Source organism: Henckelia pumila, chromosome 4 (assembly GCF_033568475.1).
Source record: "Henckelia pumila isolate YLH828 chromosome 4, ASM3356847v2, whole genome shotgun sequence".
Classification (NCBI taxonomy): domain Eukaryota; kingdom Viridiplantae; phylum Streptophyta; class Magnoliopsida; order Lamiales; family Gesneriaceae; genus Henckelia; species Henckelia pumila.
In genome coordinates this window covers 144,594,776-144,617,790 of record NC_133123.1, presented here as the reverse complement: position 1 = coordinate 144,617,790, position 23,015 = coordinate 144,594,776, and the positions used below count along the sequence as shown (strand labels likewise).

At 42.1% G+C, this 23,015-nt stretch overlaps 1 pseudogene; it reads right to left on the bottom strand.

Annotated features, from left to right (window-relative positions):
- Window positions 1-23,015, bottom strand: part of LOC140861964 (mogroside I-E synthase-like) — a 53,754-nt pseudogene that overhangs the window by 3,992 nt on the left and 26,747 nt on the right.

Below are 23,015 nucleotides of genomic sequence, written 5' to 3'. Positions count from 1 at the left end.
CTATTGATGAGTATCAGCAGAAGTTCTTTGATCTGCTATCCTATTGCCCTGAGATTGCCGACAGCTCCGAGATGAAGTATAATCTGTTCCTTCAGGGTCTTAATCCTGAGATCCATGACCGTGTGGCGGTTGGTGACGACATGTCCTACGAGGGTTTGGTGAGCCATTGTCACCAGGCAGATGACAGCATTCGACGGAACAGATCTTTCTCTCAGTCGAGACCTGCTAGTTCTTTGGGTCCCCGTGACCAATCTTTCAAGAAGTCTGGATCTACTTCTTCTTTCTCTGGCTCTGCTGGTGTTGTCCGTTTCGGTAAGAAGGACAAGTTTGATCATTGTGGGAAGAACCATCCAACCGGCCGTTGCCGTAGAGCTTCTGGAGCTTGTTTCCGTTGTGGAGAGACTAGTCATATCCGGAGGGATTGTCCACTATCTGGGGGAGACGGTTCTGGTTCTGGTTCTGGATCTGGTTCTCAGGCCACCATTCAGCAGAGGTCGCAGGGACAGCCTGCTGGGAGTTCTCATTTGAGGCCACGAGCTTCTGGCCAGGTGTTTGCCCTGAGACATGATCAGGCAGTGGAGGAGAATGAGAAAGTCATCGCAGGTACATTTCAGCTTTATGGTATACCTGCTCTTGTACTTATTGACACTGGTGCATCTCATTCCTTCATTTCTGCATGTTTTTTTAAAAGGCATAAGTTACCTTGCATTGCACTAGACGTAGTGATGTCTGTTTCTACTCCGACGGGTCAATCTGCTTTGGCTAAGCGTCTAGTGATGGGTTGCCCTTTAGAGTTCGAGGGTAACATTTTGATTGCTAATCTCATGGTCCTTGCGATGGATGATTTCGATTTCATTCTGGGAATAGATATGTTGACTACCTATCGAGCTTCAGTGGATTGCTATTAGAGATTAGTACGCTTTCATCCGGAAGGGAGTGAGAGCTGGTTTTTCTATGGTAAGGGAGCGCGACCCCCGATGCCTTTGGTATCAGCTTTGAGAGCATGTCGAGCTCTAGAGTCTGGCGGGGAAGGCTACCTTATCTATGCAGTTGATTTGTCTGCTGAGAGCATTGGGATAGAGAGCATTCCGGTCGTGGATGAATTTTCAGATGTATTTCCTGATGAGATTCCGGGTTTTCCTCCTGTTAGGGAAGTCGAGTTTGGCATAGAGTTGATGCCGGGTACTTCGCCTATTTCTCGAGCACCGTATCGTCTGGCTCCATCAGAGATGCGTGAGTTGAAGAATCAGCTACAGGATCTTTTGTACAAGGGGTACATTCGTCCTAATATATCTCCTTGGGGAGCTTCTTTTCTCTTTGTGAAGAAGAAGGATGGGTCTATGCAACTGTGCATTGACTATCGGCAGCTGAATCGAGTTACTGTGAAGAACAAGTATCCTTTGCCTTGTATTGATGACTTGTTTGATCAGCAGTAGGACACTTCAGTTTACTCCAAGATTGACTTGAGATCTGAGTATCATCAGTTGAGAGTCCGAGATCAGGACGTAGCCAAGACTGCATTTCATACTCGCTATGGGCATTACGAGTTTCTAGTGATGCCATTTGGTTTGACTAATGCGCCGACTATATTCATGGACCTGATGAACCATGTCTTCAGGGAGTATTTGGACAAGTTTGTCGTGGTCTTCATTGACGACATCTTGGTGTATTCGCGTAATACGAAAGAGCATGTTTCTCACTTGCGGTTGGTACTGCAGACTCTTTGAGATGAGCAGTTATACGCCAAGCTGAGCAAGTGTGAGTTTTGGATGGATCAAGTGGTCTTTCTTGGCCATATCATATCCAGGGAGGAGATTTATGTTGATCCAAGCAAGATTGATGCGGTGCTTAATTGGTCGCATCCGACGACAGTTGCTGAGATCCGTAGTTTTCTGGGTCTAGCAGGATATTATCGTCGCTTCATTCTGAATTTCTCTCAGCTAGCTCGACCTTTGACGCAGCTTACCCGTAAGGGTGTGGATTTCGAGTGGTCCTCCGAGTGTAAGGAGAACTTCTGTGAGCTTCGACGGCGGTTGACTTCTGCGCCAGTGTTGGCATTACCGTCAGGATCTGGAGGGTATGTGGTGTACACTGATGCTTCTCTTCAGGGGTTAGGTTGTGTCCTGACTCAGAATGGGCATGTGATCGCATATGCTTCTAGACAGCTGAAGCTTCACGAGGACAACTACCCAGTCCATGATTTGGAATTGGCAACCATTGTGTTCGCTTTGAAGATCTGGCGTCATTATCTTTATGGCAAGAAATTTGAGATCTTCACCGACCATAAGAGTCTCAAGTATTTGTTCACTCAGGCGGAGTTGAACATGAGGCAGAGACGTTGGATGGACTTGCTTAAAGACTATGATTGCGAGATTAAGTATCATCCGGGAGCTGCTAATCTCACCGCTGATGCATTGAGTCGCAAGGTGCGACTATCCGCACTTCAGACTTGTTCGATGTCTAGTGCGATCAGTGACTGTTGTACTTCAGGATATACTTTCAAGCATAAGAAAGGTATGCAGAGTATCCAGATGTTTGCGATATTATCTTAGCCAGCGTTGTATTCGCGGATTCGAGATGCTCAGATGTCTGATTCGAAGACCCAGCGTTTAGCTCGTCTAGCTAACGAGGGTAGCTCATCTGGATTTCATTATCAGTCAGATGACTTTCTGTGTTTGTCTGGTAGGCTTGTGATTTCGCATGATGTAGAGTTGCAAGAGGAGATTTTGTCTCAGGCGCATCGCACTAAGTTGAGTATTCATCCTGGGAGCAACAAGATGTACAAGGATCTACGTACTCATTTCTGGTGGAAGGGAATGAAACGCAGTGTTTATCAGTTTGTTTCGAGATGTTTGGTGTGTCAACAGGTCAAGGCAGAGCACCGACGACCTGGAGGATTGCTTCACAGTTTGCCTATTCCTGAATGGAAATGAGAGTTTATCACAATGGACTTTGTGACCCATTTGCCGGTATCCCCGAGGAACTGTGATGCTATCTGGGTTGTGGTGGACCGACTCACCAAGTCAGCGCATTTCATTGCCTATAGCCGTGAGTACAATGTGGATCGTATGGCTCGGTTGTACATTCAGGAGATCGTTCGACTTCATGGAGTGCCTGTGAGCATTGTCAGCGATCGGGACCCCAGGTTTACTTCTAGATTCTGGGGAATTGTTCAGCGTGCGATGGGTACTACTCTCAGTTTGAGTACTACCTATCATCCGAAGACTAATGGTCAGTCAGAGCGCACTATCCGTAATTTGGAGGATATGCTTAGAGCGTGCGTCATGGATTTTGGTTCAGCCTGGCAGGATCATTTGTCATTGATCGAGTTCACGTACAACAACAGCTATCATACTAGTATTGGGATGGTACCTTTTGAGGCGTTGTACGGGCGACGTTGTCGTACTCCACTCTTCTGGGAAGAAGTGGGGGAGAGACAGGCTGAGGGACCAGAGTTTATCCAGCAGACGGTAGACATTGTTGATCAGATCAAGAAACGGATTAAGACTGCCCAGGATCGTCAGGCCAGCTATGCTAACACCAAGCGTAGGCCTTTGCAGTTCGATGTCGGGGAGAAAGTGTTTCTGAGAGTGTCACCTTTTCGCAAAATTCTCAGATTTGGCCTTAAGGGCAAGTTGTTTCCCAGGTTTATCGGTCCGTTTGAGATCTTAGAGAGCATTGGCGATTTGGCTTATCGACTAGCTTTGCCACCGCATCTTTCTAGTATTCACGACGTGTTTCACGTATCTTTGTTGCGACGGTATGTGGCTGATGAGTCTCATATTTTGCAGCGGTCTGAGGTTCAGGTGAGCAAGGATTTGACCTATGTTGAGAAACCTATTCGTATCCTGGATCATAAGGATAAGGTTTTGCGGAACAAAGTCATTCCTTTGGTTTTAGTTCAGTGGCAACGTCGAGGCACTGAAGAAGCTACTTGGGAGCTTGAGGACAGGATGCGTGAAGACCATCCTGAGTTGTTTTGATTTCATTCTTAAGTTGTATTCAGTTGCAAACTCTGCAAACGTTTGATTAGAATAAAGAATGTTTCTGATTTTTGTATTACATTCGGTACTTAAGAACTGATTTTGAGGACGAAATAGCTTAAGTGGGGGAGAATGTAGTAGCCCGTAACCAAAATTAGTGATTAAGGGATTAATCAACGTTAATTAAATAGATTGGGTACCGGACGGTTCGGAAGCTCCGATGCAGGATCGGATGTTCCGATCGAGATCGAAAGCTCCGATGCAGGATCGGAAGCTCCGATGGTATTACGTCAGGCATGACGTGTGGCAGGATCGGAAGCTCCGATCACCCCTATCCGAAGTTAACCAGTGATATTTTGACACGTGGCAGATAACGATGTTCGGAAGCTCCGGTGGCAGGATCGGAGGTTCCGATCGATGTCTATAAATAGAAGGCCGAGGCTTCACTTTCATTTGCCAATTCCGAGAATCCCTCTCTATTCCAGGCATATTTGAGTAGTTCTAGTCTTCATAGGCTTGACCCGGGGGTTAAGGAGGCGTTCGATAGTCGTAGCGGAGTTGTGCCCAAGTTCTGGAGGCATCGACATCAAAGGGCTAACGACGGACGAAGGTATAGCTTTTGCTTCCTAAAATTATTTAGGAGTATGCAATAGCTTAGTTAAGGCTTTTAGAGCACTTTAATGATAGTAGTATCATTTGGCAGTGTACAACAGACTATAGGCATGGACCTAGAGTTGGTAGATTTTGCACTGATTTGAGGTACGAAAGTACTGTTCGAGATATCCTGACTGAGTATGCATTTATTGTGTGACTGCATGGTTTATATGTCATTGATTTATGCTGCATTCATTTGCATACTGAGCTATATCCTTCGAGATGTCTATTAGTAGGGTTGTACCCTATCCTGTTAGTGGATGGACTTCCATGGCTTTGGGTCCGGTAAATCCACTGGTATTATGGTATGGGAGCCACCTCCTAAAGCGACGGCACAACGTGCTACATACCAAGGCCCGGTCTGTCTCTGTTATCTGATCCTTGACCTCGAGTTATAGGGAGTTCACTTTGCATGCATGTATACTCTTACTCTCGTACTGAGCGTTTTATGCTCATGTCTCGTACTCTGTGTTTCTGGATACCCTATTCCATGGGACATGTTTGCGATTGGACGAGGCAGGTGGATCCAAGAGGGGCTAGGCAGTGGTTGGCCAGCTGGAGCTTCGCCTAAGTTTTATTTTGTTTTTATTTGGATTGATACAACTATTCGATTGGGTTATATTATTTTTGGATATTTACAGATTCCTTGCCTTGGAATTGTATAATGTTTATGGTTTCCGTAGTTTTATTCTGATATCCATTTAATTAAGTTAATTGCATGCCTAAGTTCTGTTTAGTAGGTGATCCAGGTAAGGGTCACTACATTTATGGTATCAGAGCATGCAAAGTATTCTTGGGATTTAGATTCTACATAAGATAACCGTTAGGTTAATTTTTTAGATGGCAGATCGTGATGACCAGAGTTCTCATGGCAATATTGGTGGGCGTTGGGGTGATGCCGATCGGGAGCCTCGTCGGGAATGTCGCCATCGTCATCGAGATGAGGACCGTTTCAGTGTACGTCGATTCTTGCAGATGGGGCCTAAGCCTTGGTTGGAGGTGAGTCTCTGGAGGATGCGGAGAACTGGTTAGACCACATGGAGACGACTTTTCAGACTTTCCAATGCACCGAGGAGCAGAAGATGGAGACCCTTGGTTATATTTTGGATGGACGTGCGCGCAGGTGGTGGAGGTTTACTTCTGCACCTTTTGTTGCGGCGAGAGGAGTGGCCACTTGGGCCAAGTTCCACACAGCTTTTTAGAAGCTGTATTTTCCTCCTGCACTCCGTCACTCGTGAACAGTACCCGCGAACAGTACTCGGTTACTGTTCACGGCTGCCCGAATTGTTCGGGCACGCCCTGGAATGAGATTGGGCGTCCCGAAAGTGTTTTGGGCAGTCTCGATAATGGGCTCGGATGAGAAGTTTGGGCCCGATGCGATTTTTTATAATTTTTGAATTAATTTGGGTAAAATTGAAAATTTTGTGAAAATTTGACTTATTTATCTTAAAATTAATTTTGGTAAAATTATAAATATTTTCTTATGAAATAAATAATTAGAATGTGATTTTAATTATTTATAGTAAAAGGAGTTTTACAAGAAATTAATTATTATTGAATTAATTGAAAATTAAATAAAAGAGTTTATTTAATTTATTAATTCATTTAATAATTATGGCGGTTAGTAATAAAATTACAAGATACATGATTTGTTGGTTTTTTATAATATTTGATATTATATGCATGAAGGATGATCGAGAGACATGACCAATATGTTAGGTCTATGTTAGGATATTTTACTGTTTTTTATTATTTGGTTTATGGCCCGTTCCCACCCCATGAGATGTATCCCTTATGTGTCATGGCTATTCAAATGTAATTATTAGAATTAGTGGGAGATCAAGATTGGAAGATGGTGGGCCCAATGAAAAAGATGAAGACATGTAAAATATTGGAAGCTTATGTAATAAGTTGCATTTGCATCCCTGCATTTACCTAGGATTTGAACTTTGATCCATGTTTGGCTCACATGGATCAAATAGTATTGGCATTCGATCATCCTTGTTTATTTAATTATCATATTATGATATATGTGATATATAGTAATATGCATGTATGTATATTATTAGATAATATACTTGCATGAATCCGGCAAACATACAAAATCATGACACACGATTTTTAAAATAAAATGATGAGACAATTTCAAAAATTAAAATCCCTCATTTTGAATGAAATTCAAAATTTATATCTAGCCACAAAAGTAAAAAATAAAAGAGTTTAATTTATTCTTGCCTTCCATCAACCGTGTTTGCATGATGAACGCTACCCGCGGTCAGTGCCTGACTCGTATTATTGGGGAGGTCTGGACGCCGGAAAGCTGTGATTTCCACTGACATAGATGATGTGAATTGGGTGGAACTCCCATGACTTCGGCTCATATTATTGAGGGAACTCATGACGACCGTCTACTACAATTCAATATTGATGGGTCGGCTTGACACTCGAAGATAAACGACGTCATATTATTGGGTCCTTATCAAGAGTGAGGCAAAACACGTAGAGGTTGCATGGGGATGCAATTGGACTCTACCTTTTAGAAATTATGATTTTCTGATATTATTCGGGATCATGATTGTCTAGATTGGACTCTACGTGCTCACTAAAAAAATGCGAATTCTCGTTTTTCACCAGAGGGTGGTGAAAATGTAAAAATAGTGGGAGGAAAATTTATAAAATAAAAGTCCATATTTTATATCTACAAACTATTTTAAAATAATTAGTAACTGTTATCTATTTTTCATTTTCTGTATGCTCAAAATGTCGACACGTAATCCACTTTCTATCATTCTTGATCAAAACAAGTTAACCGAACCTAACTATAATGACTGGCTGAGGAATTTAAAGATTGTTCTAAATTCGGAGAGGATCACGTATGTGCTTGAAAAGAAGCCCCCGAAGGAGGCAGCTGCTAACATCAATGAGACTGAGCTAGCCAAGCTTGATAAATGGTGGGACCATGATCTTCAAGCTAAAAGCTACATCCTTGCTTCTATGTCGAATGAACTGCAAAGGCGGTACGAGGATGCTGCGAATGCTGATGACATTCATTATCATCTGAAAGAGTTGTATGGTGTACAAACTCGATCTGAGAGACATGCTATTGTTAAGGAACTCATGACTACACGCTTGCGAGAAAGGGCCTCGGTCCATGAGCATGGTGTTAGGATGATTGGGCTCATTGAGAAATTGGTGGGACTCGACGTGGTTATGTCTGCTGAGCTCTCGACTGACATTCTCTTGCTGTCACTCCCTTCCTCATTCGATGGATTTGTGGTAAATTTTAATATGAACAAGCTAGAGGCCATCCTTGAAGAGTTGGTCAATATGCTTACTACTTATGAAGCCACAATCAAGAAAGAAAAGCATGTTATGCTTGTGGGCTCATCGTCCGGGACGAAAAAGGGAGCCCAAAGCAAGGGGAAAAAGCATTCTGCCCCGCCAAAAAGGAACAAGCCCAATAAGAAGCCATACAATAAGCCTTCTCAAGGGCCCGCAAAGCCCGACAAGAAAGAACAAGTTTGTTTCCACTGCAACAAGCCTGGACATTGGAGGCGTAACTGCACTGAATATCTAGCCCAGAAACGTTCTGGCCATGGTATGTTTTATATTGAAGTTAATATCTCAGTCAATTCTTCTTCTTGGGTATTGGATACCGGATGTGGTTCTCATCTATGCAATGATTTGCAGGTGATGGCAAGAAGCAAGAGACTTAGAGAATGAGAGACTTTTCTAAGACTTGGAAATGGAGCAAGGGTTGCTGCCAAAGCCATAGGAGATATTACTTTAATATTAGACAATGATTTTAAGTTACTTTTGAGAGACGTTTTATATGTTTCTGATTTGGTTAAAAACATTATTTCTATTTCTATGCTTGATAGAGATAATTATTCTTGTATTTTTGTTAAAGGAGTTTGCAATATTTACAAGAATGAATGTTTGATTGGAACTGGCGAATTACAAAACGATATCTACAACTTAAAACTAAAGGATATTTCATTAAACAATGTCCAAACAATAACAACAAACAAAAGAAAACAAGATGGTCAAAATCCTGCACACATATGGCACGCTAGACTAGGTCATATTTCCCAAAGAAGAATGCACAAACTAGTGGGAGAGGGAATGTTTGACTTGTCGAATATAAACTCTCTACCTATTTGTGAATCCTGTCTAAAAGGAAAAATGACCAAAACTCCCTTTAAAGGGAATGTGGAACGTGCACATGATCTTTTGAATTTGATCCATACGGACGTATGTGGCCCACTAAGTGTTAGCACTAAATATGGGCAATCTTACTTCATTACCTTTACTGATGACTACTCGAGGTATGGGTATGTGTATTTGATGAAACACAAGTCTGAAGCATTTGAAAAGTTCAAAGAATTCAGATCTGAATTAGAGAAACAATTAGGAAAAATATTAAAACACTTCGATCTGATCGAGGTGGAGAATACTTGAGTACTGAATTTTTGGACTATCTAAAGGAGAATGGGATTCTCTCACAGTGGACTCCGCCAGCAACGACACAATTGAATGGTGTTTCTGAACGTCGCAATCGAACTTTGATGGACATGGTTCGATCAATGATGGGATTCACTGAATTACCTGCATCGTTTTGGGGATTTGCGCTTGAAACTGCAGCAATGTTGTTGAATAATGTCCATAAAAAAGAAGTGGATAAAACACCATATGAGATATGGATGGAAAAACCTCCCAAATATTCTTACCTAAGAATATGGGGATGTCCTGCTTACGTGAAGCAGCCAGTGGGAGACAAATTGGATAGTAGATCTATTTTATGCTACTTTGTGGGATATCCAAAGAACTCTGTTGGATATTATTTCTATCATCCCAAAGAAACAAAGGTGTTTGTTTCAAGAAATGCCACCTTCTTAGAGAAGGAGTTTCTATTAGATAGAAAGGGTGAGATGATAGAACTCGAGGAAATTCGAGACACGCCCACTACTATAGAGGTTGAACCTAATCCCCAACAGCCAGTAGTTGAATCACATGCACCTAGAAGGTCTGATAGAGTGATCAGGCCGCCTGCAAGATATACAATTCTTCATGAGCAAGGTCATGATGAGCCTAATGATGGATGTGATCCAAGAAATTTCAAAGAAGCGATATCTGATGTTGAATAATCAAAATGGCTTGAAGCCATGCAGTCCGAGATGGATTCCATGTATTCAAACCAAGTATGGACTCTAGTAGATCCACCTGAGGGAATTGTTCCCATAGGATGCAAATGGATTTACAAGAGAAAACTTGGGGCGGATGGGAAGGTATTGACCTTCAAAGCGAGACTAGTGGCTAAAGGTTATACTCAAAGACAAGGAGTTGACTATGAGGAAACTTTTTCACCAGTTGCTATGTTCAAGTCCATTAGAATTTTATTTTCCATATCTGCATGGTATGACTATGAAATATGGCAAATGAATGTGAAAACAGCATTCCTAAATGGAGACATTAAAGAGGAAATCTACATGTCTCAACCTGAGGGTTTCACATCAGTGGGAAGTGAGCATAAGGTATGCAAACTTTAGAGATCAATCTACGGTCTCAAGCAGTCATCTAGGAGTTGGAATCTCAGATTTGATAGCACTATCAAAGAGTTTGGTTTTTTTAAGAATCCTGAGGAACCATGTGTGTACAAAAAGGTTGGTGGGAGTGCAGTAACATTCCTAGTGCTTTATGTCGATGATATCCTCCTCATTGGGAATGATGTAGGACTATTGCAATCCACTAAAGTATGGTTAGCAAGTAAATTCTCCATGAAGGACATGGGTGAAACATCCTATGTATTGGGAATACAAATCTATAGAGATAGATCAAAGAGGATGTTGGGGCTCACCCAATCCACCTATATTGATATCATACTAAAGAGATTCTCTATGGAAGAGTCCAAGAGAAGATACTTACCAATATGTCATGGTGTTACTCTATCTAAAGCAATGTGCCCCAAGACTGATGAAGATATAGAGATGATGACACGCGTTCCCTACGCGTCAGCGATTGGTAGTATAATGTACGGTATGATATCAACACGTCCTGATGTAGTGTATGCTCTAAGTGTTGCAAGCAGATATCAGGCAAACCATGGTCCATTGCATTGGAAAGCCGTGAAAGATATTCTTAAGTACTTGAGAAAGACTAAGAATTTGTTCATGGTTTTTGGGGGCGGAGAATTGAAATTGGAAGGCTATACTGACTCTAGCTTCCAATGCGATGTGGATGATTCAAAATCGACTTTTGGTTTTGTATTCGTGCTTAATGGTGCTGCTGACTCTTGGAAGAGTTCCAAGCAAGACACGGTTGCGGATTCCACCACTGAACCCGAATACATTGCAGCGTCTGCTGCAGCCAAAGAGGCAGTTTGGATGAGGAATTTTGATCAAGAGTTGGGCGTTATTCCAAATGGAGTTGATCAAGTCTCGGTGTACTGCGACAACACTGGTGTCGTTGCACAAGCAAAGAAACCAAGGTCTCATCAGCGATCCAAACACATACTGAGGAAATTCCACATCATCCGAGAGATAGTGGCAAGAGGAGACATATCAGTCGAGCGAGTCACCTCTAAAGATAACATTGCTGATCCACTTACAAAGCCCTTACCAGGACCATTGTTCGAGAAGCATCGCGAAGCAATGGGATTGAAATTCATGAATAGTTGGCTCTAGGGCAAGTGGGAGATTGTTAGAGTAGATGTCCTGCAAGCCAACTGTTGACTAGGGATTTTATTGACTCACGTGTAATAAACTATCTTTATTTTAATATAATTACTCTTTTATTCAATTTTGGTCTTTACTTTATCTGCATACTCATGCAAGCTACATAGATAAAGACCTTGAATATACTATAGTAAATAAATATGAGGTTGTACATGTGATGACAATCATGAAACACATATTTTAATTACTGTATATTCTAAATTAAGTTCCTAGTCGATTGGGCCGTCCAAAATAAGGATAAGGATCGCTCGAGCTCGAGACTAGAATCTGTGATGTTGTATACCACGTTTCATTGGTATGGACATAGAGATGTTCAATCATACAGATTGGTGCTCATACGATGAGTTCACTGAACTACCCTCCCTCGAATTTCCCAAGTGGTTATTATTCATCGAGTGGATAAATCTGTGGTTATGGTTGTACACCATTAGTCCTTACGACCCGAGACAACACTGAGGCTCTACATGCTAGGATTGTGCTTTGACTCGTTTACCGACTCCAAGAGGGTCATCAGGTGGCGAGATAGGGTACAGTTACGACACATGTAGGAGCCAGTGTATTCTAGTCGGGAATTCATCGCTCACCTACGGGTGTGGATATCCTATGTGATCTTATGAGATAGTAGTTCATGGAATCTCTGGCCAGAGTATGAAATGTATATTAGGGTAAAGTGGTTCCCTAGTTGCACATGCGATGCCACTATGTATTCTCTTAGATGTATCACATCGTTATCGAACTTCACATGCAACCCTCGATGAACCAATGGTTGCAGATTCGATCGGGATATATGAGATGAAGGGACCATACTGTACGATAATCATAATCGATTGGTTCTTATAGGCACTATCAGTGATACTTAGGAAATCATGGGGCGATGCTACTAGACGCTCTTACCATGATTCGATGGGTCCAATCAGAAATGAATTCTGACATTCTTATGATCAAGGAGTTGATGCATAGTGTAGTGACCCTTACCCGGATCACCTACTAAATAGAACTTAGGCATGCAATTAACTCAATTAAACAGAAATCAAAATTCAACTGCGGAAACCATAACATTAATACAATCCCAAGAAAAAGAATCTGTAAATATCCAAAATAATATACAACCAAATCGAATAGTTGTATAAACCCAAAACAACAGAATAAAAACCTAAACGAAGTTCCAGCTGATCAACCACTGCCTAGCCCCTCTTGGATCCACCCGCCTCATCCAATCGCAAACCTGCCCCATGGAATAGGGTGTCCAGAAACACAGAGTACGAGACATGAGAATAAAACGCTCAGCACGAGAGTATGAGTATACATGCATGCAAAGTGAACTCCCTATAAACTCAATGTCAAGGATCAGATAACAGAGACAGACCGGGCCCTGGTATGTAGCATGATGTGCCATCGCTTCAGGAGGTGGCTCCCATACCAAAATATCAGTGGATATGCCAGACCCAAATCGATGGAAGTTCAACCACTAACAGGATAGAGTAAAACCCTACTATAGACATCTCGAACGAGATAGCTCAATATGCAAATGTATGCAGCATAAATCAATGACATATAAATCATGCAGTCACATAATACATGCATACTCAGTTAGGATATCTCGAACAGTACTTTCGTACCTCAAATACTAGGCAAGTGCTATCAGCCCTAGGTCCACGCCTATAATCCGCGCTACACTGCCAAATGATACTACTATCATTATAGCGCTCTAAAAGCCTTAACTAATCTAAAGCATACTCCTAAATATTTTTAGGAAACAAATGCTATACCTTCGTCCGTCGTTAGCTCTTTGTTGTCGATTGCCTCAAAACTAGGCCACAGCTCCGCTACGACGCCTGGATCGCTATGCCACTTTCGGATTCCCGATGGGACGCCTAGAATTCCCTAGATCTGAGTTATAAGGCTAAGGAATCGAGAGAGAAGAGAAGAATTGGTGCACTCAAATGTGAGCTCGGCACCCCTATTTATAGACAGAGTTCGGGCCCTCCGAACTGACTTTGGAGCCTCCGAACACGTTCGGATCGTCCGAACTGGACTTCGGAGCGTCCGAAGTCCCATCCATGCGTTAGCAATGACGTCATCTTGCTGACGTAATCAATGACGTAATATTGAGTTACGATCGGATCGTCCGAACTTGCCAACGGAGCATCCGAACATCTTCGGAGCCTCCGATCCTGGCTTCGGATCGCTCGATCTCTTTCGGAGCCTCTGATCCCTCACTTCGGATCGTCCGAACTCAAGTTTAGCCAATGTGATTAGTTCCTTAATTACCTTGTTTGGTTACGGGCTACTACATTCTCCCCCACTTAAGATATTTCGTCCTCGAAATCTGATCTTAAGTACCAAATGTAAAACAACAATCCAAAACATTCTTTATTCAATCAAACGTTTACAGAGTTTACATTTGAATACAAATCGAAAATGAAATCAAAATAACTCAGGATGTTCTGCACGCATCCTGTCCTCAAGTTCCCAAGTAGCTTCCTCAGCGCCTCGGCGCTGCCACTGAACTAAAACCAAAGGAATGACTTTGATCCGCAAGACCTTATCCTTATGATCCAGAAGACGAATAGGTCTTTCAACATACGTCAAATCCTTATCCACTTGAACTTCAGACCGCTGCAGAATATGAGACGAATCTGCCACATATCGTCGCAACAGAGATACGTGGAACACGTTGTGAATACTGGACAGATACGGTGGCAAAGCCAAACGATAAGCCAAATCGCCAATGCTCTCCAAGATCTCAAACGAACCGATAAATCTGGGAGACAACTTGCCCTTAAGGCCAAATCTGAGAATCCTACGGAAAGGTGACACCCTCAGAAACACTTTCTCCCCAACATCAAACTGCAAAGGCCTACGCTTAGTGTTAGAATAGCTGGCCTGACGATCCTGTGCAGTCTTAATCCGTTTCTTGATCTGATCAACAATATCTACTGCCTGCTGGATAAACTCCGGTCCCTTAGCCTGTCTCTCCCCTACTTCTTCCCAGAAGAGTGGAGTACGACAACGTCGCCCGTACAACGCCTCAAAAGGTGTCATCCCAATGCTAGTATGATAGTTGTTGTTGTACGCGAACTCGATCAATGGCAAATGATCCTTCCAGGCTGAACCAAAATCCATAACGCACGCTCGAAGCATATCCTCAAAAGTACGGATAGTGCGCTCTGACTGACCATCTATCTCCGGATGATAGGCAGTACTCAAACTGACAGTAGTACCCATCGCACGCTGAATACTCCCCCAGAACCTAGAAGTGAACCTGGGTCTCGATCGCTGACAATGCTCACAGGCACTCCATGAAGTCGAACGATCTCTTGAACATACAACCGTGCCATGCGATCCACAGAGTACTCTCGACTATAGGCAATGAAATGCGCTGACTTGGTGAGTCGGTCCACCACAACCCAGATAGTAGCACAATTCCTCGAGGACATCGGCAAATGGGTCACAAAATCCATCGTGATAAACTCCCATTTCCACTCAGGAATAGGCAGACTGTGAAGCAAACCTCCAGGTCGTCGGTGTTTTGCCTTGACTTGTTGACACACCAAACATCTCAAAACATACTGATACACGTTGCGTTTCATCCCCTTCCACCAAAACCGAGTACGTAGATCCTTGTACATCTTGTTGCTTCCCAGATGAATACTCAACTTGGTGCGATGTGCCTGAGACAAAATCTCTTCTCGCAACTTTTCATCCTGCGGAATCACAAGTCTACCAGACAAACACAGAAAACCATCTGATTGATAGTGAAATCCAGACGAGCTACCCTCGTTAGCTAGGCGAGCCAAACGTTGGGTCTTTGAGTCAGACATCTGGCATCTCGAATCCGCGAATACAAAGCTGGCTCAGATAATATCGCAAACATCTAGATACTCTGCATACCTTTCTTATGCTTGAAGGTATACCCCGATGTACAACAGTCACTGATCGCACTAGACATCAAACAAGTCTGCAGTGCGGATAGTTGCACCTTGCGACTCAAAGCATCAGCGGTGAGATTAGCAGCTCCCGGATGGTACTTAATCTTGCAATCATAGTCCTTAAGCAAATCCATCCAACGTCTCTGCCTCATGTTCAATTCCGCCTGAGTGAACAAATATTTGAGACTCTTGTGGTCGGTGAAGATCTTAAATTTCTCGCCATACAGATAATGACGCCAGATCTTCAAAGCGAACACAATGGCTGCCAAATCCAAATCATGAACGGGATAGTTGTCCTCGTGAAGCTTCAGCTGTCTAGAAGCGTATTCAATCACATGCCCATTCTGAGTCAGGACACAACCTAACCCCTGAAGAGAAGCATCAGTGTATACCACATACCTTCCAGATCCTGACGGTAATGCCAACACTGGCGCAGATGTCAACCGCCGTCGAAGCTCACAGAAATTCTCCTTACACTCGGAGGACCACTCGAAATCAACACCCTTGCGGGTAAGCTGCATCAACGGTCGAGCTAGCTGAGAGAAGTTCAAAATGAAGCGACGATAATATCCTGCTAGACCCAAAAAAACTACGGATCTCAGCAACCGTCGTTGGATGCGACCAATTCAGCACAACCTCAATCTTGCTCGGATCAACAGAAATCCCCTCCCTGGATATGATATGGCCAAGAAAGACCACTCGATCCATCCAGAACTCACACTTGCTCAGTTTGGCGTACAACTGCTCGTCCCAAAGAGTTTGCAGTATCACTCGCAAGTGAGAAACATGCTCTTTCGCATTACGCGAATACACCAAGATGTCGTCAATGAAGACCACGACAAACTTGTCTAAATATTCCCTGAAGACACGGTTCCTCAGATCCATAAATATATCCGGTGCATTAGTCAATCCAAATGACATCACTAGAAACTCATAATGCCCAGAGCGAGTACGGAATGTAGTCTTGGCTACGTCCTGATCTCGGACTCTCAACTGATGATACCCAGATCTCAAGTCAATCTTGGAGTAAATCGAAGTACCCTGCAGCTGATCAAACAAGTCATCAATGCGAGGCAACGGATACTTGTTCTTCACAGTAACTCGATTCAGTTGCCGATAGTCAATGCACAACCGCATAGACCCATCCTTCTTTTTTACAAAAAGAACAGGAGCTCCCCAAAGAGATACACTAGGACGAATGTACCCCTTGTCCAAAAGATCCTATAACTGATTCTTCAACTCACGTATCTCTGACGGAGCCAGATGATACGGTGCTCGAGAAATAGGCGAAGTACACGGCATCAACTCTATGCCAAACTCGACTTCCCTAGCAGGAGGAAAACCCGAAATCTCATCTGGAAATACAACTGGGAATTCATCCACAACAGGAATACTCTCTATCCCAATACTCTCAGTGGATAAATCAACTGCATAGATAATGTAGCCTTCCCCGCCAGACTCTAGAGCTCGACAGGCTCTCAAAGCTGATATCAAAGGCATCGAAGGTCGCGCTCCCTCACCATAGAAAAACCAGCTATCACTCCCATCCGGATGAAAGCGTACTAATCTCTGATAGCAGTCCACTGAAGCTCGATAGGTAGTTAGCATGTATATCCCCATAATACAATCGAAATCGTCCATCGCAAGAACCATGAGATTCGCCAACAGAATGTTACCTTCGAACTCTAAAGGGCAACCCATCACTAAACGCTTGGCCAAAGCAGATTGACCCGTCGGAGTAGAAACAGAAACTACTACGTCTAGTGCAATGCATGGTAACTTATGCCTCTTAACAAAACGTGCAGAAATGAAGGAATGAGATGCACCAGTGTCAATAAGTACAATAGCAGGTATACCATAAAGTAGAAATGTACCTGCGATGACCTTCTCATTCTCCTCCACAGCCTGATCATGTCTCAAGGCAAACACCTGATCAGAAGCCCGCGGCCTCAAATGAGAACTCCCAGCAGGCTGTCCCTGTGACCTCTGCTGAACGGTGACCTGAGAACCTGATCCTGAACCAGAACCTCCTCCCCCAGATAGTGGATAATCCCTCCGGATATGACCAACCTCTCCACATCGGAAACAAGCTCCAGAAGCTCTACGACACTTGTCTGACGGATGGTTCTTCTCGCAATGATCGCACTTGTCCTTCTTCCCAAAGCGAACAACACCTCCAGAACCAGAGGATGAAGTAGATCCGGACTTCTTGAAAGATTGGGCACGGAGACCCAACGAACTAGCAGGCCTCGACTGAGAGAAATACCTGTTCCGCTGAATGCTGTCCTCTGCCTGGTGACAACGGCTCACCAAACCCTCGTAGGACATGTCATCACCGACTGCCACACGGTCATGGATCTCAGGGTTAAGGCCCTGAAGGAACAGATTATACTTCATCTCAGAGCTGTCAGCAATCTCGGGGCAATAAGATAGCAGATCAAAGAACTTCTGCTGATACTCGTCAATAGACATGGCTCCCTATCGCAGACTCAGTAGCTCGCCTGCCTTCGACTGACGGAGTGCAGGAGGAAAATACAGTTTCTGAAAAGTTGTGCGGAACTTGGCCCAGGTGGCCACTACTCTCGCCGTAACAAAGGGTGTAGAAGTAAACCTCCACCACCTACAAGCTCGCCCATCCAGAAGATAGCCAAGGGTCTCCATCTTCTGCTCCTTGGTGTAGTGGAAAGTCTGAAAAGTTGTCTTCATGCGGTCTAACCAGTTCTCCACATCCTCCGGAGACTCACCTCCCACCAAGGGCTTAGGACCCATCTGCAAGAATCGGCGCACGCTAAAATGGTCCTCATCACGACGACGATGATGACGGTCCCGACGATGCTCACGATCGTCATCTCCCCAGCGTCCACCTCCACTACCATGGCTACTCTGGTCATCGTAGTTCGCCATCTATAAAAGTACCTCACGGTTACATTATGCAGAATCTAAATCCCAAGAATACTATGCATGCTCTGATACCATAAATGTAGTGACCCTTACCTGGATCACTTACTAAACAGAACTTAGGCATGCAATTAACTCAATTAAACAAAAATCAGAATTCAACTGCGGAAACCATAACATTAATACAATCCCAAGAAAATGAATCTGTAAATATCCAAAATAATATACAACCAAATCGAATAGCAGTATAAATCCAAAACAACAGAATAAAAACCTAAACGAAGCTCCAGCTGATCAACCACTGCCTAGCCTCTCTTGGATCCACCCGCCTCATCCAATCGCAAACCTGCCCCATGAAATAGGGTGTTCAGAAACACAGAGTATGAGACGTGAGCATAAAACGCTCAGCACGAGAGTATGAGTATACATGCATGCAAATTGAACTCCCTATAAACTCGAGGTCAAGGATCAGATAACAGAGATAGATCGGGCTCTGGTATGTAGCATGCTGTGCCGTCACTTCAGGAGGTGGCTCCCATACCAAAATACCAGTGGATATGCCGCACCCAAATCGATGGAAGTCCAACCACTAACAGGATAGGGTAAAACCCTACTATAGACATCTCGAACGAGATAGCTCAATATGCAAATGTATGCAGCATAAATCAATGACATATAAATTATGCAGTCACATAATACATGCATACTCAGTCAGGATATCTCGAACAGTACTTTCGTACCTCAAATACTAGGCAAGTGCTATCAGCCCTAGGTCCACGCCTATAATCCGCGCTACATTTCCAAATGATACTACTATCATTATAGCGCTCTAAAAGCCTTAACTAAGCTAAAGCATACACCTAAATATTTTTAGGAAGCAAATGCTATACCTTCGTCCGTTGTTAGCCCTTTGCTGTCGATTGCCTTAAAACTAGGCCACAGCTCCGCTATGACGCCTGGATCTCTATGCCACTTCCAGATTCCCGATGGGATGCCTAGAATTCCCTAGATCTGAGTTAGAAGGCTAAGGAATTGAGAGAGAATAGAGGAATTGGTGCACTCAAATGTGAGCTCGGCACCCCCTATTTATAGACAGAGTTCGGGCCCTCCGAACTAACTTCGGAGCCTCCGAACACGTTCGGATAGTCCGAACTGGACTTCAGAGCGTCCGAAGTCCCATCCATGTGTCAGCAATGACGTCATCTTGCTGACGTAAGCAATGACGTAATATTGAGTTACGATCGGATCGTCCGAACTTGCCAACGGAGCGTCCGAACACCTTCGGAGCCTCCGATCCTGGCTTAGGATCGCCCGATCTCATTCGGAGCCTCCGATCCCTCACTTCGAATCGTCCGAACTCAAGTTTAGCCAATGTGATTAGTTCCTTAATTACCTTGTTTGGTTACGGGCTACTACACATAGAATGGGGCTAATAAGGGTAAGCTCGTATAAAGGACAATGTCCTGAATCACAAAGAGTTGTGAACTCACGGCTAGCTATATTCCTGAACTATCGAGGATCACACAAGCACTAGTTTCCCTATTCCCGTTGAGATAATAAATTCAAAGAGTTGAATTTATAATAAACAAATTTGATTGGATCAAATGATAAGCTTATAAATGAGTTTATAATGGCTTATAGAATTTTTTGAGAGCACAACTGCTAAAAACAGTTAAGGGAGTGCACCTGCTTAATTTGAGTGAAAGTGTTCCAAAATTAGCAGCTGTCTTATTTATGCTTTATTGGTTTTGAAAATTTAAAGTGTGCATCATAATAACGATTAAGTTAAAATCGTCACATCGGTGATATTGGATCATCGATCGGGATTATGATAATATTAATACAATGGGTGCATGAATCATGAGCTAGTAGGAGTACAAGCCCATCATGATAAATTATTAAAGTAGTGGACTTTAAGAAATTAATAATATTCTAGTTAGACTAGATTAATAAAGCCCATTAAGTTGTATTAATACATGGTATTAATTTGTTTAAGGAAATATTTTTGATACCATAATATATAACTTGCACACAAAGGAAAATATAATGTAGAATATATATATAATATATATAATGTTTCGAGAATAACATTCACAATTTGCAAATGAAATTCTCGAAAATCTTAATTATATATATATGCAATAATTAAACGTGTTTAAATTATATTTACATATATAATTAAGATATATTTATATATATTAACATATAGACATATATACTAAAAAAAAGAATCGTTCGAAACCTAATATCTATCATTCAGGCACTTTTCGAAATTGCTCTCTCCCTTTGCGCTTGAAGAATTCGGCCACCTTAATCAATAAGGTTGGAATTGATTTCTTCTTCTTAATTCAATATCATCGCAAATTTTTTCTTTTCTCTCTAGTGCGAGTTAGAAGAGGAATAGGCAAATTGATCGTGGACTTGATTCGGAGATTGAAGAAGGAGATACTCCAGTTAATCGTTCGTAGGAAATTATAACAAGAGCTATATCCGCTAATCCAGGGATTGTTGGTGCCAAGTGAGATATTCACTAAAGGTATAATTTCATAAACATCCTATGAATGCCAATTAAATCATACGAGTGTCCAAGCATGTTTTGAATGTCAAGACGAAAAATTTTAAACTTCCGCTGCGTCTTGGGCACGAGAACACGGTGCTCCAACAATTGCCACTATAGGGACTCCTAAGCAGCTTATTGCTTCTATGGTAGAATTCCAACCACATTGAGATATGAAACATCCAACAGAATCATGGCCTAGAACTGCCAACTGTTGGCACCATTTCACTATCAATTCGATGATTCAAGTTGTCCTCTACAAAATTAGCTGGTAGTGTGTGCTCTTCTGATGGCCTCACAACTCACAAAAAGCTCTTGCCAGTATTCACAAGGGCCTCAGCTAATTCTGCAGTTTGTTCCTTGCTTAAACTAGAAACGCTGCCGAACGATACGCAGATAATTGACTCGGTATCTTTGGAGTCAAGCCACTTCATGCAAATATCATCATCAGTACTACTGTTCAGCTTGTAATCATGACTGCAGTTAATGTCAACTTCAACATGGTTGTCTAGATAAAATAAAGGCAAAGTCGGTCCTACGAGCCTCCCAGGCCAAAGTTTCAACATCCAATTGACCACCTGCATGCATTCAACATGATATTAATTAATAGTGAATATATATGTATATATATATATATATATACATATATATATCTAGATCGAATATTGAAAACTCGATCGACGTTGCTAAATATTAATTATAATTCAGTACTACCTCTTCTTCTAACATATGGAAAGAGTTGAAGAGAAGCCAATCTTCTTTCTCGATGTTGTCAAACTGTCTTAACAAAAATTGGATGATGGGAGGATAACGTCCTGTTTGAGAACCTAATGAAGGCATAGCTGGAACACGAAGCTCAGGCATTGAAAAAATAGGATTAAGTACTGATGGAACATTAATCCCCAATAAATCGTAGTGCATCGAGTACATACTAGCGAAGAAAGCACAAGAATGTGTGACGAAGGCAGCACTCCTAATACCTATCTTGTTTACGTACGACATTTGAGGCCCATGTTATGCTTGCATCATACAACAGGCATTGATAAGTGCATTTTGTGTGCATTATTTCGTCATAGTTTTATATCTATTTTGTGTGCATTCATATTATTTTTATGTGTTTTAGTTCATGTGTGTGTATTTCATTCTTCGGGTTGATTTTGTAGGAAAATATATTTTTGAAAAAGTGAATTACGGAGCAGCTTTGTTCAAAAAATCAAATTTAATTTTCGAGATATCCAAATCCGATATTTACTGTTCAGATTAAATTTCAAGATGTTTTGAAGCTTTTGTTCAAATTTCAGCTCAATCCGACGGCTAGATCTCGAGATATGAATTTTTCAAACACGTCGCTCGGCACAGAAAATTTGTGATGCGCGCGCGCGAGTCGGACGTCCAGATCTCTGTTTCTATGTGATGCGTGCGCGCACGCGTGTTCCGGGGTCATATGTGTTCCGAAATATCCTTGTTTTGAGAGGAAATTAACTGGTAGGCGTTCTGGACCATATATATATACATGATATAACATATTTTTTAGGGTTCCGAAGTTCCAACAGGCAGAGAACGCACAACGCAAAGGCGAGAGGCGGCTACAGGCTTGGAAGAGAAGATTTCTCTTTTCTTTTCTTTTCTTTTCTTGTTCTTATTTTTATTTTTGAATTATTGTTTTTAATTATTGAGTAGTTTATTTTCAACCAAGACGGCGTGATTGGGCCGAACAAATTCATGTAGAAAACTTGGATGTTTGTTTGAGATTTTTTAGAGTTGATTTTATTTTATTGATTGTTAGATTTATATTTGTCTTGTGAATAGTCTGATCAACTGTTTGCTTGCATGTTAATTGATTCAAAGTTGATAGATGAGGTATCGATTTTGATCACTTTGATAATCAACATATTGTAAAATCGACTAGAAATAGAATTCGGTTTCAGTGTGCGGTTTGGGTGTAAACTGAATTTTCATAAATATTTAATGCATTCAAATTTGATTAGAATTACGAAAGATTAGTTCATCAATATTTTAATAGGTTTGATTGTTTTAGAAATAGTCCTTTGAACAAAATAGGAGAATTCTCGTGAATTAAGATTAAATCTGAGTCTTTAATCGACTACATGTTACATGATTTGTTCGGTACCTACATGTGTCTTGGTTGTTTTTGTTTTAATTATTTTTATCTTTAGTCATTTTTATTCTTATTTCTTAAGCAGTTTTTATTTTATATTCTTTTTTTTATTTAATTCAAAAACCTCTCTATTATTTT